Source organism: Aulonocara sp. 'chitande type north' Nkhata Bay, linkage group LG11 (genome assembly GCF_057382095.1).
Source record: "Aulonocara sp. 'chitande type north' Nkhata Bay isolate Kocher_YH1m ecotype deep benthic linkage group LG11, A_spYH_male_GT1.1, whole genome shotgun sequence".
Taxonomy (NCBI): Eukaryota; Metazoa; Chordata; class Actinopteri; order Cichliformes; family Cichlidae; genus Aulonocara; species Aulonocara sp. 'chitande type north' Nkhata Bay.
In genome coordinates, this window is record NC_141354.1 from 522,341 (window position 1) to 537,272 (window position 14,932).

Consider the following 14,932-nt stretch of genomic DNA (forward strand, 5'->3'; position numbering starts at 1 on the left):
CATAATGAAAACCTATACTTTGTTTCGGTCGAGTTCCCCATTCAAATGCATGTAACAGTGAGAAACGCACTGTCTTGGCGAAAGAAAGCGTTTTTGTACAACTTCATATAAATAGCTGTAACTTTTGATAGAAGACTCGGATACACATGTTTATGGCTTTATCTTATAGAACTCAAGGTCCCCGTGCTGGGAAAACAGGTTTTGCAGCTGTTTGAGCTAAGATTTCAAAGTTATTCACATAATGAAAACCTATACTTTGTTTCGGTCGAGTTCCCCATTCAAATGCATGTAACAGTGAGAAACGCACTGTCTTGGCGAAAGAAAGCGTTTTTGTACAACTTCATATAAATAGCTGTAACTTTTGATAGAAGACTCGGATACACATGTTTATGGCTTTATCTTATAGAACTCAAGGTCCCCGTGCTGGGAAAACAGGTTTTGCAGCTGTTTGAGCTAAGATTTTCAAGTTATATACATAATGAAAACCTATACTTTGTTTCGGTCGAGTTCCCCATTCAAATGCATGTAACAGTGAGAAACGCACTGTCTTGGCGAAAGAAAGCGTTTTTGTACAACTTCATATAAATAGCTGTAACTTTTGATAGAAGACTCGGATACACATGTTTATGGCTTTATCTTATAGAACTCAAGGTGCCCGTGCTGGGAAAACAGGTTTTGCAGCTGTTTGAGCTAAGATTTCAAAGTTATTCACATAATGAAAACCTATACTTTGTTTCGGTCGAGTTCCCCATTCAAATGCATGTAACAGTGAGAAACGCACTGTCTTGGCGAAAGAAAGCGTTTTTGTACAACTTCATATAAATAGCTGTAACTTTTGATAGAAGACTCGGATACACATGTTTATGGCTTTATCTTATAGAACTCAAGGTCCCCGTGCTGGGAAAACAGGTTTTGCAGCTGTTTGAGCTAAGATTTTCAAGTTATATACATAATGAAAACCTATACTTTGTTTCGGTCGAGTTCCCCATTCAAATGCATGTAACAGTGAGAAACGCACTGTCTTGGCGAAAGAAAGCGTTTTTGTACAACTTCATATAAATAGCTGTAACTTTTGATAGAAGACTCGGATACACATGTTTATGGCTTTATCTTATAGAACTCAAGGTGCCCGTGCTGGGAAAACAGGTTTTGCAGCTGTTTGAGCTAAGATTTCAAAGTTATTCACATAATGAAAACCTATACTTTGTTTCGGTCGAGTTCCCCATTCAAATGCATGTAACAGTGAGAAACGCACTGTCTTGGCGAAAGAAAGCGTTTTTGTACAACTTCATATAAATAGCTGTAACTTTTGATAGAAGACTCGGATACACATGTTTATGGCTTTATCTTATAGAACTCAAGGTCCCCGTGCTGGGAAAACAGGTTTTGCAGCTGTTTGAGCTAAGATTTCAAAGTTATTCACATAATGAAAACCTATACTTTGTTTCGGTCGAGTTCCCCATTCAAATGCATGTAACAGTGAGAAACGCAGTCTTGGCGAAAGAAAGCGTTTTTGTACAACTTCATATAAATAGCTGTAACTTTTGATAGAAGACTCGGATACACATGTTTATGGCTTTATCTTATAGAACTCAAGGTCCCCGTGCTGGGAAAACAGGTTTTGCAGCTGTTTGAGCTAAGATTTCAAAGTTATTCACATAATGAAAACCTATACTTTGTTTCGGTCGAGTTCCCCATTCAAATGCATGTAACAGTGAGAAACGCACTGTCTTGGCGAAAGAAAGCGTTTTTGTACAACTTCATATAAATAGCTGTAACTTTTGATAGAAGACTCGGATACACATGTTTATGGCTTTATCTTATAGAACTCAAGGTCCCCGTGCTGGGAAAACAGGTTTTGCAGCTGTTTGAGCTAAGATTTCAAAGTTATTCACATAATGAAAACCTATACTTTGTTTCGGTCGAGTTCCCCATTCAAATGCATGTAACAGTGAGAAACGCACTGTCTTGGCGAAAGAAAGCGTTTTTGTACAACTTCATATAAATAGCTGTAACTTTTGATAGAAGACTCGGATACACATGTTTATGGCTTTATCTTATAGAACTCAAGGTGCCCGTGCTGGGAAAACAGGTTTTGCAGCTGTTTGAGCTAAGATTTTCAAGTTATATACATAATGAAAACCTATACTTTGTTTCGGTCGAGTTCCCCATTCAAATGCATGTAACAGTGAGAAACGCACTGTCTTGGCGAAAGAAAGCGTTTTTGTACAACTTCATATAAATAGCTGTAACTTTTGATAGAAGACTCGGATACACATGTTTATGGCTTTATCTTATAGAACTCAAGGTCCCCGTGCTGGGAAAACAGGTTTTGCAGCTGTTTGAGCTAAGATTTTCAAGTTATATACATAATGAAAACCTATACTTTGTTTCGGTCGAGTTCCCCATTCAAATGCATGTAACAGTGAGAAACGCACTGTCTTGGCGAAAGAAAGCGTTTTTGTACAACTTCATATAAATAGCTGTAACTTTTGATAGAAGACTCGGATACACATGTTTATGGCTTTATCTTATAGAACTCAAGGTCCCCGTGCTGGGAAAACAGGTTTTGCAGCTGTTTGAGCTAAGATTTCAAAGTTATTCACATAATGAAAACCTATACTTTGTTTCGGTCGAGTTCCCCATTCAAATGCATGTAACAGTGAGAAACGCACTGTCTTGGCGAAAGAAAGCGTTTTTGTACAACTTCATATAAATAGCTGTAACTTTTGATAGAAGACTCGGATACACATGTTTATGGCTTTATCTTATAGAACTCAAGGTCCCCGTGCTGGGAAAACAGGTTTTGCAGCTGTTTGAGCTAAGATTTCAAAGTTATTCACATAATGAAAACCTATACTTTGTTTCGGTCGAGTTCCCCATTCAAATGCATGTAACAGTGAGAAACGCACTGTCTTGGCGAAAGAAAGCGTTTTTGTACAACTTCATATAAAATAGCTGTAACTTTTGATAGAAGACTCGGATACACATGTTTATGGCTTTATCTTATAGAACTCAAGGTCCCCGTGCTGGGAAAACAGGTTTTGCAGCTGTTTGAGCTAAGATTTCAAAGTTTTTCACATAATGAAAACCTATACTTTGTTTCGGTCGAGTTCCCCATTCAAATGCATGTAACAGTGAGAAACGCACTGTCTTGGCGAAAGAAAGCGTTTTTGTACAACTTCATATAAATAGCTGTAACTTTTGATAGAAGACTCAGACAAACATGTTTATGGCTTTATCTTATAGAACTCAAGGTCCCCGTGCTGGGAAAACAGGTTTTGCAGCTGTTTGAGCTAAGATTTCAAAGTTTTTCACATAATGAAAACCTATACTTTGTTTCGGTCGAGTTCCCCATTCAAATGCATGTAACAGTGAGAAACGCACTGTCTTGGCGAAAGAAAGCGTTTTTGTACAACTTCATATAAATAGCTGTAACTTTTGATAGAAGACTCGGATACACATGTTTATGGCTTTATCTTATAGAACTTAAGGTCCCCGTGCTGGGAAAACAGGTTTTGCAGCTGTTTGAGCTAAGATTTCAAAGTTATTCACATAATGAAAACCTATACTTTGTTTCGGTCGAGTTCCCCATTCAAATGCATGTAACAGTGAGAAACGCACTGTCTTGGCGAAAGAAAGCGTTTTTGTACAACTTCATATAAATAGCTGTAACTTTTGATAGAAGACTCGGATACACATGTTTATGGCTTTATCTTATAGAACTCAAGGTGCCCGTGCTGGGAAAACAGGTTTTGCAGCTGTTTGAGCTAAGATTTCAAAGTTATTCACATAATGAAAACCTATACTTTGTTTCGGTCGAGTTCCCCATTCAAATGCATGTAACAGTGAGAAACGCACTGTCTTGGCGAAAGAAAGCGTTTTTGTACAACTTCATATAAATAGCTGTAACTTTTGATAGAAGACTCGGATACACATGTTTATGGCTTTATCTTATAGAACTCAAGGTCCCCGTGCTGGGAAAACAGGTTTTGCAGCTGTTTGAGCTAAGATTTCAAAGTTATTCACATAATGAAAACCTATACTTTGTTTCGGTCGAGTTCCCCATTCAAATGCATGTAACAGTGAGAAACGCAGTCTTGGCGAAAGAAAGCGTTTTTGTACAACTTCATATAAATAGCTGTAACTTTTGATAGAAGACTCGGATACACATGTTTATGGCTTTATCTTATAGAACTCAAGGTCCCCGTGCTGGGAAAACAGGTTTTGCAGCTGTTTGAGCTAAGATTTCAAAGTTATTCACATAATGAAAACCTATACTTTGTTTCGGTCGAGTTCCCCATTCAAATGCATGTAACAGTGAGAAACGCACTGTCTTGGCGAAAGAAAGCGTTTTTGTACAACTTCATATAAATAGCTGTAACTTTTGATAGAAGACTCGGATACACATGTTTATGGCTTTATCTTATAGAACTCAAGGTGCCCGTGCTGGGAAAACAGGTTTTGCAGCTGTTTGAGCTAAGATTTTCAAGTTATATACATAATGAAAACCTATACTTTGTTTCGGTCGAGTTCCCCATTCAAATGCATGTAACAGTGAGAAACGCACTGTCTTGGCGAAAGAAAGCGTTTTTGTACAACTTCATATAAATAGCTGTAACTTTTGATAGAAGACTCGGATACACATGTTTATGGCTTTATCTTATAGAACTCAAGGTCCCCGTGCTGGGAAAACAGGTTTTGCAGCTGTTTGAGCTAAGATTTTCAAGTTATATACATAATGAAAACCTATACTTTGTTTCGGTCGAGTTCCCCATTCAAATGCATGTAACAGTGAGAAACGCACTGTCTTGGCGAAAGAAAGCGTTTTTGTACAACTTCATATAAATAGCTGTAACTTTTGATAGAAGACTCGGATACACATGTTTATGGCTTTATCTTATAGAACTCAAGGTCCCCGTGCTGGGAAAACAGGTTTTGCAGCTGTTTGAGCTAAGATTTCAAAGTTATTCACATAATGAAAACCTATACTTTGTTTCGGTCGAGTTCCCCATTCAAATGCATGTAACAGTGAGAAACGCAGTCTTGGCGAAAGAAAGCGTTTTTGTACAACTTCATATAAATAGCTGTAACTTTTGATAGAAGACTCGGATACACATGTTTATGGCTTTATCTTATAGAACTCAAGGTCCCCGTGCTGGGAAAACAGGTTTTGCAGCTGTTTGAGCTAAGATTTCAAAGTTATTCACATAATGAAAACCTATACTTTGTTTCGGTCGAGTTCCCCATTCAAATGCATGTAACAGTGAGAAACGCACTGTCTTGGCGAAAGAAAGCGTTTTTGTACAACTTCATATAAATAGCTGTAACTTTTGATAGAAGACTCGGATACACATGTTTATGGCTTTATCTTATAGAACTCAAGGTCCCCGTGCTGGGAAAACAGGTTTTGCAGCTGTTTGAGCTAAGATTTCAAAGTTATTCACATAATGAAAACCTATACTTTGTTTCGGTCGAGTTCCCCATTCAAATGCATGTAACAGTGAGAAACGCACTGTCTTGGCGAAAGAAAGCGTTTTTGTACAACTTCATATAAAATAGCTGTAACTTTTGATAGAAGACTCGGATACACATGTTTATGGCTTTATCTTATAGAACTCAAGGTCCCCGTGCTGGGAAAACAGGTTTTGCAGCTGTTTGAGCTAAGATTTCAAAGTTTTTCACATAATGAAAACCTATACTTTGTTTCGGTCGAGTTCCCCATTCAAATGCATGTAACAGTGAGAAACGCACTGTCTTGGCGAAAGAAAGCGTTTTTGTACAACTTCATATAAATAGCTGTAACTTTTGATAGAAGACTCAGACAAACATGTTTATGGCTTTATCTTATAGAACTCAAGGTCCCCGTGCTGGGAAAACAGGTTTTGCAGCTGTTTGAGCTAAGATTTCAAAGTTTTTCACATAATGAAAACCTATACTTTGTTTCGGTCGAGTTCCCCATTCAAATGCATGTAACAGTGAGAAACGCACTGTCTTGGCGAAAGAAAGCGTTTTTGTACAACTTCATATAAATAGCTGTAACTTTTGATAGAAGACTCGGATACACATGTTTATGGCTTTATCTTATAGAACTTAAGGTCCCCGTGCTGGGAAAACAGGTTTTGCAGCTGTTTGAGCTAAGATTTCAAAGTTATTCACATAATGAAAACCTATACTTTGTTTCGGTCGAGTTCCCCATTCAAATGCATGTAACAGTGAGAAACGCACTGTCTTGGCGAAAGAAAGCGTTTTTGTACAACTTCATATAAATAGCTGTAACTTTTGATAGAAGACTCGGATACACATGTTTATGGCTTTATCTTATAGAACTCAAGGTGCCCGTGCTGGGAAAACAGGTTTTGCAGCTGTTTGAGCTAAGATTTCAAAGTTATTCACATAATGAAAACCTATACTTTGTTTCGGTCGAGTTCCCCATTCAAATGCATGTAACAGTGAGAAACGCACTGTCTTGGCGAAAGAAAGCGTTTTTGTACAACTTCATATAAATAGCTGTAACTTTTGATAGAAGACTCGGATACACATGTTTATGGCTTTATCTTATAGAACTCAAGGTCCCCGTGCTGGGAAAACAGGTTTTGCAGCTGTTTGAGCTAAGATTTCAAAGTTATTCACATAATGAAAACCTATACTTTGTTTCGGTCGAGTTCCCCATTCAAATGCATGTAACAGTGAGAAACGCAGTCTTGGCGAAAGAAAGCGTTTTTGTACAACTTCATATAAATAGCTGTAACTTTTGATAGAAGACTCGGATACACATGTTTATGGCTTTATCTTATAGAACTCAAGGTCCCCGTGCTGGGAAAACAGGTTTTGCAGCTGTTTGAGCTAAGATTTCAAAGTTATTCACATAATGAAAACCTATACTTTGTTTCGGTCGAGTTCCCCATTCAAATGCATGTAACAGTGAGAAACGCACTGTCTTGGCGAAAGAAAGCGTTTTTGTACAACTTCATATAAATAGCTGTAACTTTTGATAGAAGACTCGGATACACATGTTTATGGCTTTATCTTATAGAACTCAAGGTCCCCGTGCTGGGAAAACAGGTTTTGCAGCTGTTTGAGCTAAGATTTTCAAGTTATATACATAATGAAAACCTATACTTTGTTTCGGTCGAGTTCCCCATTCAAATGCATGTAACAGTGAGAAACGCACTGTCTTGGCGAAAGAAAGCGTTTTTGTACAACTTCATATAAATAGCTGTAACTTTTGATAGAAGACTCGGATACACATGTTTATGGCTTTATCTTATAGAACTCAAGGTCCCCGTGCTGGGAAAACAGGTTTTGCAGCTGTTTGAGCTAAGATTTCAAAGTTATTCACATAATGAAAACCTATACTTTGTTTCGGTCGAGTTCCCCATTCAAATGCATGTAACAGTGAGAAACGCAGTCTTGGCGAAAGAAAGCGTTTTTGTACAACTTCATATAAATAGCTGTAACTTTTGATAGAAGACTCGGATACACATGTTTATGGCTTTATCTTATAGAACTCAAGGTCCCCGTGCTGGGAAAACAGGTTTTGCAGCTGTTTGAGCTAAGATTTCAAAGTTATTCACATAATGAAAACCTATACTTTGTTTCGGTCGAGTTCCCCATTCAAATGCATGTAACAGTGAGAAACGCACTGTCTTGGCGAAAGAAAGCGTTTTTGTACAACTTCATATAAATAGCTGTAACTTTTGATAGAAGACTCGGATACACATGTTTATGGCTTTATCTTATAGAACTCAAGGTCCCCGTGCTGGGAAAACAGGTTTTGCAGCTGTTTGAGCTAAGATTTCAAAGTTATTCACATAATGAAAACCTATACTTTGTTTCGGTCGAGTTCCCCATTCAAATGCATGTAACAGTGAGAAACGCACTGTCTTGGCGAAAGAAAGCGTTTTTGTACAACTTCATATAAAATAGCTGTAACTTTTGATAGAAGACTCGGATACACATGTTTATGGCTTTATCTTATAGAACTCAAGGTCCCCGTGCTGGGAAAACAGGTTTTGCAGCTGTTTGAGCTAAGATTTCAAAGTTTTTCACATAATGAAAACCTATACTTTGTTTCGGTCGAGTTCCCCATTCAAATGCATGTAACAGTGAGAAACGCACTGTCTTGGCGAAAGAAAGCGTTTTTGTACAACTTCATATAAATAGCTGTAACTTTTGATAGAAGACTCAGACAAACATGTTTATGGCTTTATCTTATAGAACTCAAGGTCCCCGTGCTGGGAAAACAGGTTTTGCAGCTGTTTGAGCTAAGATTTCAAAGTTTTTCACATAATGAAAACCTATACTTTGTTTCGGTCGAGTTCCCCATTCAAATGCATGTAACAGTGAGAAACGCACTGTCTTGGCGAAAGAAAGCGTTTTTGTACAACTTCATATAAATAGCTGTAACTTTTGATAGAAGACTCGGATACACATGTTTATGGCTTTATCTTATAGAACTTAAGGTCCCCGTGCTGGGAAAACAGGTTTTGCAGCTGTTTGAGCTAAGATTTCAAAGTTATTCACATAATGAAAACCTATACTTTGTTTCGGTCGAGTTCCCCATTCAAATGCATGTAACAGTGAGAAACGCACTGTCTTGGCGAAAGAAAGCGTTTTTGTACAACTTCATATAAATAGCTGTAACTTTTGATAGAAGACTCGGATACACATGTTTATGGCTTTATCTTATAGAACTCAAGGTGCCCGTGCTGGGAAAACAGGTTTTGCAGCTGTTTGAGCTAAGATTTCAAAGTTATTCACATAATGAAAACCTATACTTTGTTTCGGTCGAGTTCCCCATTCAAATGCATGTAACAGTGAGAAACGCACTGTCTTGGCGAAAGAAAGCGTTTTTGTACAACTTCATATAAATAGCTGTAACTTTTGATAGAAGACTCGGATACACATGTTTATGGCTTTATCTTATAGAACTCAAGGTCCCCGTGCTGGGAAAACAGGTTTTGCAGCTGTTTGAGCTAAGATTTCAAAGTTATTCACATAATGAAAACCTATACTTTGTTTCGGTCGAGTTCCCCATTCAAATGCATGTAACAGTGAGAAACGCAGTCTTGGCGAAAGAAAGCGTTTTTGTACAACTTCATATAAATAGCTGTAACTTTTGATAGAAGACTCGGATACACATGTTTATGGCTTTATCTTATAGAACTCAAGGTCCCCGTGCTGGGAAAACAGGTTTTGCAGCTGTTTGAGCTAAGATTTCAAAGTTATTCACATAATGAAAACCTATACTTTGTTTCGGTCGAGTTCCCCATTCAAATGCATGTAACAGTGAGAAACGCACTGTCTTGGCGAAAGAAAGCGTTTTTGTACAACTTCATATAAATAGCTGTAACTTTTGATAGAAGACTCGGATACACATGTTTATGGCTTTATCTTATAGAACTCAAGGTCCCCGTGCTGGGAAAACAGGTTTTGCAGCTGTTTGAGCTAAGATTTTCAAGTTATATACATAATGAAAACCTATACTTTGTTTCGGTCGAGTTCCCCATTCAAATGCATGTAACAGTGAGAAACGCACTGTCTTGGCGAAAGAAAGCGTTTTTGTACAACTTCATATAAATAGCTGTAACTTTTGATAGAAGACTCGGATACACATGTTTATGGCTTTATCTTATAGAACTCAAGGTCCCCGTGCTGGGAAAACAGGTTTTGCAGCTGTTTGAGCTAAGATTTTCAAGTTATATACATAATGAAAACCTATACTTTGTTTCGGTCGAGTTCCCCATTCAAATGCATGTAACAGTGAGAAACGCACTGTCTTGGCGAAAGAAAGCGTTTTTGTACAACTTCATATAAATAGCTGTAACTTTTGATAGAAGACTCGGATACACATGTTTATGGCTTTATCTTATAGAACTCAAGGTCCCCGTGCTGGGAAAACAGGTTTTGCAGCTGTTTGAGCTAAGATTTCGAAGTTATTCACATAATGAAAACCTATACTTTGTTTCGGTCGAGTTCCCCATTCAAATGCATGTAACAGTGAGAAACGCACTGTCTTGGCGAAAGAAAGCGTTTTTGTACAACTTCATATAAATAGCTGTAACATTTGATAGAAGACTCGGATACACATGTTTATGGCTTTATCTTATAGAACTCAAGGTCCCCGTGCTGGGAAAACAGGTTTTGCAGCTGTTTGAGCTAAGATTTCAAAGTTATTCACATAATGAAAACCTATACTTTGTTTCGGTGGAGTTCCCCATTCAAATGCATGTAACAGTGAGAAACGCACTGTCTTGGCGAAAGAAAGCGTTTTTGTACAACTTCATATAAATAGCTGTAACTTTTGATAGAAGACTCGGATACACATGTTTATGTCTTTATCTTATAGAACTCAAGGTCCCCGTGCTGGGAAAACAGGTTTTGCAGCTGTTTGAGCTAAGATTTCAAAGTTATTCACAAAATGAAAACCTATACTTTGTTTCGGTCGAGTTCCCCATTCAAATGCATGTAACAGTGAGAAACGCACTGTCTTGGCGAAAGAAAGCGTTTTTGTACAACTTCATATAAATAGCTGTAACTTTTGATAGAAGACTCGGATACACATGTTTATGGCTTTATCTTATAGAACTCAAGGTCCCCGTGCTGGGAAAACAGGTTTTGCAGCTGTTTGAGCTAAGATTTCAAAGTTATTCACATAATGAAAACCTATACTTTGTTTCGGTCGAGTTCCACATTCTAATGCATGTAACAGTGAGAAACGCACTGTCTTGGCGAAAGAAAGCGTTTTTGTACAACTTCATATAAATAGCTGTAACTTTTGATAGAAGACTCGGATACACATGTTTATGGCTTTATCTTATAGAACTCAATATCCCCGTGCCGGGCAAACAGGTTTTGCAGCTGTTTGAGCTAAGATTTCAAAGTTATTCACATAATGAAAACCTATACTTTGTTTCGGTCGAGTTCCCCATTCAAATGCATGTAACAGTGAGAAACGCACTGTCTTGGCGAAAGAAAGCGTTTTTGTACAACTTCATATAAATAGCTGTAACTTTTGATAGAAGACTCGGATACACATGTTTATGGCTTTATCTTATAGAACTCAAGGTCCCCGTGCTGGGAAAACAGGTTTTGCAGCTGTTTGAGCTAAGATTTCAAAGTTATTCACATAATGAAAACCTATACTTTGTTTCGGTCGAGTTCCCCATTCAAATGCATGTAACAGTGAGAAACGCACTGTCTTGGCGAAAGAAAGCGTTTTTGTACAACTTCATATAAATAGCTGTAACATTTGATAGAAGACTCGGATACACATGTTTATGGCTTTATCTTATAGAACTCAAGGTCCCCGTGCTGGGAAAACAGGTTTTGCAGCTGTTTGAGCTAAGATTTCAAAGTTATTCACATAATGAAAACCTATACTTTGTTTCGGTGGAGTTCCCCATTCAAATGCATGTAACAGTGAGAAACGCACTGTCTTGGCGAAAGAAAGCGTTTTTGTACAACTTCATATAAATAGCTGTAACTTTTGATAGAAGACTCGGATACACATGTTTATGTCTTTATCTTATAGAACTCAAGGTCCCCGTGCTGGGAAAACAGGTTTTGCAGCTGTTTGAGCTAAGATTTCAAAGTTATTCACAAAATGAAAACCTATACTTTGTTTCGGTCGAGTTCCCCATTCAAATGCATGTAACAGTGAGAAACGCACTGTCTTGGCGAAAGAAAGCGTTTTTGTACAACTTCATATAAATAGCTGTAACTTTTGATAGAAGACTCGGATACACATGTTTATGGCTTTATCTTATAGAACTCAAGGTCCCCGTGCTGGGAAAACAGGTTTTGCAGCTGTTTGAGCTAAGATTTCAAAGTTATTCACATAATGAAAACCTATACTTTGTTTCGGTCGAGTTCCACATTCTAATGCATGTAACAGTGAGAAACGCACTGTCTTGGCGAAAGAAAGCGTTTTTGTACAACTTCATATAAATAGCTGTAACTTTTGATAGAAGACTCGGATACACATGTTTATGGCTTTATCTTATAGAACTCAATATCCCCGTGCCGGGCAAACAGGTTTTGCAGCTGTTTGAGCTAAGATTTCAAAGTTATTCACATAATGAAAACCTATACTTTGTTTCGGTCGAGTTCCCCATTCAAATGCATGTAACAGTGAGAAACGCACTGTCTTGGCGAAAGAAAGCGTTTTTGTACAACTTCATATAAATAGCTGTAACTTTTGATAGAAGACTCGGATACACATGTTTATGGCTTTATCTTATAGAACTCAAGGTCCCCGTGCTGGGAAAACAGGTTTTGCAGCTGTTTGAGCTAAGATTTCAAAGTTATTCACATAATGAAAACCTATACTTTGTTTCGGTCGAGTTCCCCATTCAAATGCATGTAACAGTGAGAAACGCACTGTCTTGGCGAAAGAAAGCGTTTTTGTACAACTTCATATAAATAGCTGTAACTTTTGATAGAAGACTCGGATACACATGTTTATGGCTTTATCTTATAGAACTCAAGGTCCCCGTGCTGGGAAAACAGGTTTGCAGCTGTTTGAGCTAAGATTTCAAAGTTATTCACATAATGAAAACCTATACTTTGTTTCGGTCGAGTTCCCCATTCAAATGCATGTAACAGTGAGAAACGCACTGTCTTGGCGAAAGAAAGCGTTTTTGTACAACTTCATATAAATAGCTGTAACTTTTGATAGAAGACTCGGATACACATGTTTATGGCTTTATCTTATAGAACTCAAGGTCCCCGTGCTGGGAAAACAGGTTTTGCAGCTGTTTGAGCTAAGATTTCAAAGTTATTCACATAATGAAAACCTATACTTTGTTTCGGTCGAGTTCCCCATTCAAATGCATGTAACAGTGAGAAACGCACTGTCTTGGCGAAAGAAAGCATTTTTGTACAACTTCATATAAATAGCTGTAACTTTTGATAGAAGACTCAGACAAACATGTTTATGGCTTTATCTTATAGAACTCAAGGTCCCCGTGCTGGGAAAACAGGTTTTGCAGCTGTTTGAGCTAAGATTTCAAAGTTATTCACATAATGAAAACCTATACTTTGTTTCGGTCGAGTTCCCCATTCAAATGCATGTAACAGTGAGAAACGCACTGTCTTGGCGAAAGAAAGCGTTTTTGTACAACTTCATATAAATAGCTGTAACTTTTGATAGAAGACTCGGATACACATGTTTATGGCTTTATCTTATAGAACTCAAGGTCCCCGTGCTGGGAAAACAGGTTTTGCAGCTGTTTGAGCTAAGATTTCAAAGTTATTCACATAATGAAAACCTATACTTTGTTTCGGTCGAGTTCCCCATTCAAATGCATGTAACAGTGAGAAACGCACTGTCTTGGCGAAAGAAAGCGTTTTTGTACAACTTCATATAAATAGCTGTAACTTTTGATAGAAGACTCGGATACACATGTTTATGGCTTTATCTTATAGAACTCAAGGTCCCCGTGCTGGGAAAACAGGTTTTGCAGCTGTTTGAGCTAAGATTTCAAAGTTATTCACATAATGAAAACCTATACTTTGTTTCGGTCGAGTTCCCCATTCAAATGCATGTAACAGTGAGAAACGCACTGTCTTGGCGAAAGAAAGCGTTTTTGTACAACTTCATATAAATAGCTGTAACTTTTGATAGAAGACTCGGATACACATGTTTATGGCTTTATCTTATAGAACTCAAGGTCCCCGTGCTGGGAAAACAGGTTTTGCAGCTGTTTGAGCTAAGATTTCAAAGTTATTCACATAATGAAAACCTATACTTTGTTTCGGTCGAGTTCCCCATTCAAATGCATGTAACAGTGAGAAACGCACTGTCTTGGCGAAAGAAAGCGTTTTTGTACAACTTCATATAAATAGCTGTAACTTTTGATAGAAGACTCGGATACACATGTTTATGGCTTTATCTTATAGAACTCAAGGTGCCCGTGCTGGGAAAACAGGTTTTGCAGCTGTTTGAGCTAAGATTTCAAAGTTATTCACATAATGAAAACCTATACTTTGTTTCGGTGGAGTTCCCCATTCAAATGCATGTAACAGTGAGAAACGCACTGTCTTGGCGAAAGAAAGCATTTTTGTACAACTTCATATAAATAGCTGTAACTTTTGATAGAAGACTCAGACAAACATGTTTATGGCTTTATCTTATAGAACTCAAGGTCCCCGTGCTGGGAAAACAGGTTTGCAGCTGTTTGAGCTAAGATTTCAAAGTTATTCACATAATGAAAACCTATACTTTGTTTCGGTCGAGTTCCCCATTCAAATGCATGTAACAGTGAGAAACGCACTGTCTTGGCGAAAGAAAGCGTTTTTGTACAACTTCATATAAATAGCTGTAACTTTTGATAGAAGACTCGGATACACATGTTTATGGCTTTATCTTATAGAACTCAAGGTCCCCGTGCTGGGAAAACAGGTTTTGCAGCTGTTTGAGCTAAGATTTCAAAGTTATTCACATAATGAAAACCTATACTTTGTTTCGGTCGAGTTCCCCATTCAAATGCATGTAACAGTGAGAAACGCACTGTCTTGGCGAAAGAAAGCGTTTTTGTACAACTTCATATAAATAGCTGTAACTTTTGATAGAAGACTCGGATACACATGTTTATGGCTTTATCTTATAGAACTCAAGGTCCCCGTGCTGGGCAAACAGGTTTTGCAGCTGTTTGAGCTAAGATTTCAAAGTTATTCACATAATGAAAACCTATACTTTGTTTCGGTCGAGTTCCCCATTCAAATGCATGTAACAGTGAGAAACGCACTGTCTTGGCGAAAGAAAGCGTTTTTGTACAACTTCATATAAATAGCTGTAACTTTTGATAGAAGACTCGGATACACATGTTTATGGCTTTATCTTATAGAACTCAAGGTCCCCGTGCTGGGAAAACAGGTTTTGCAGCTGTTTGAGCTAAGATTTCAAAGTTATTCACATAATGAAAAC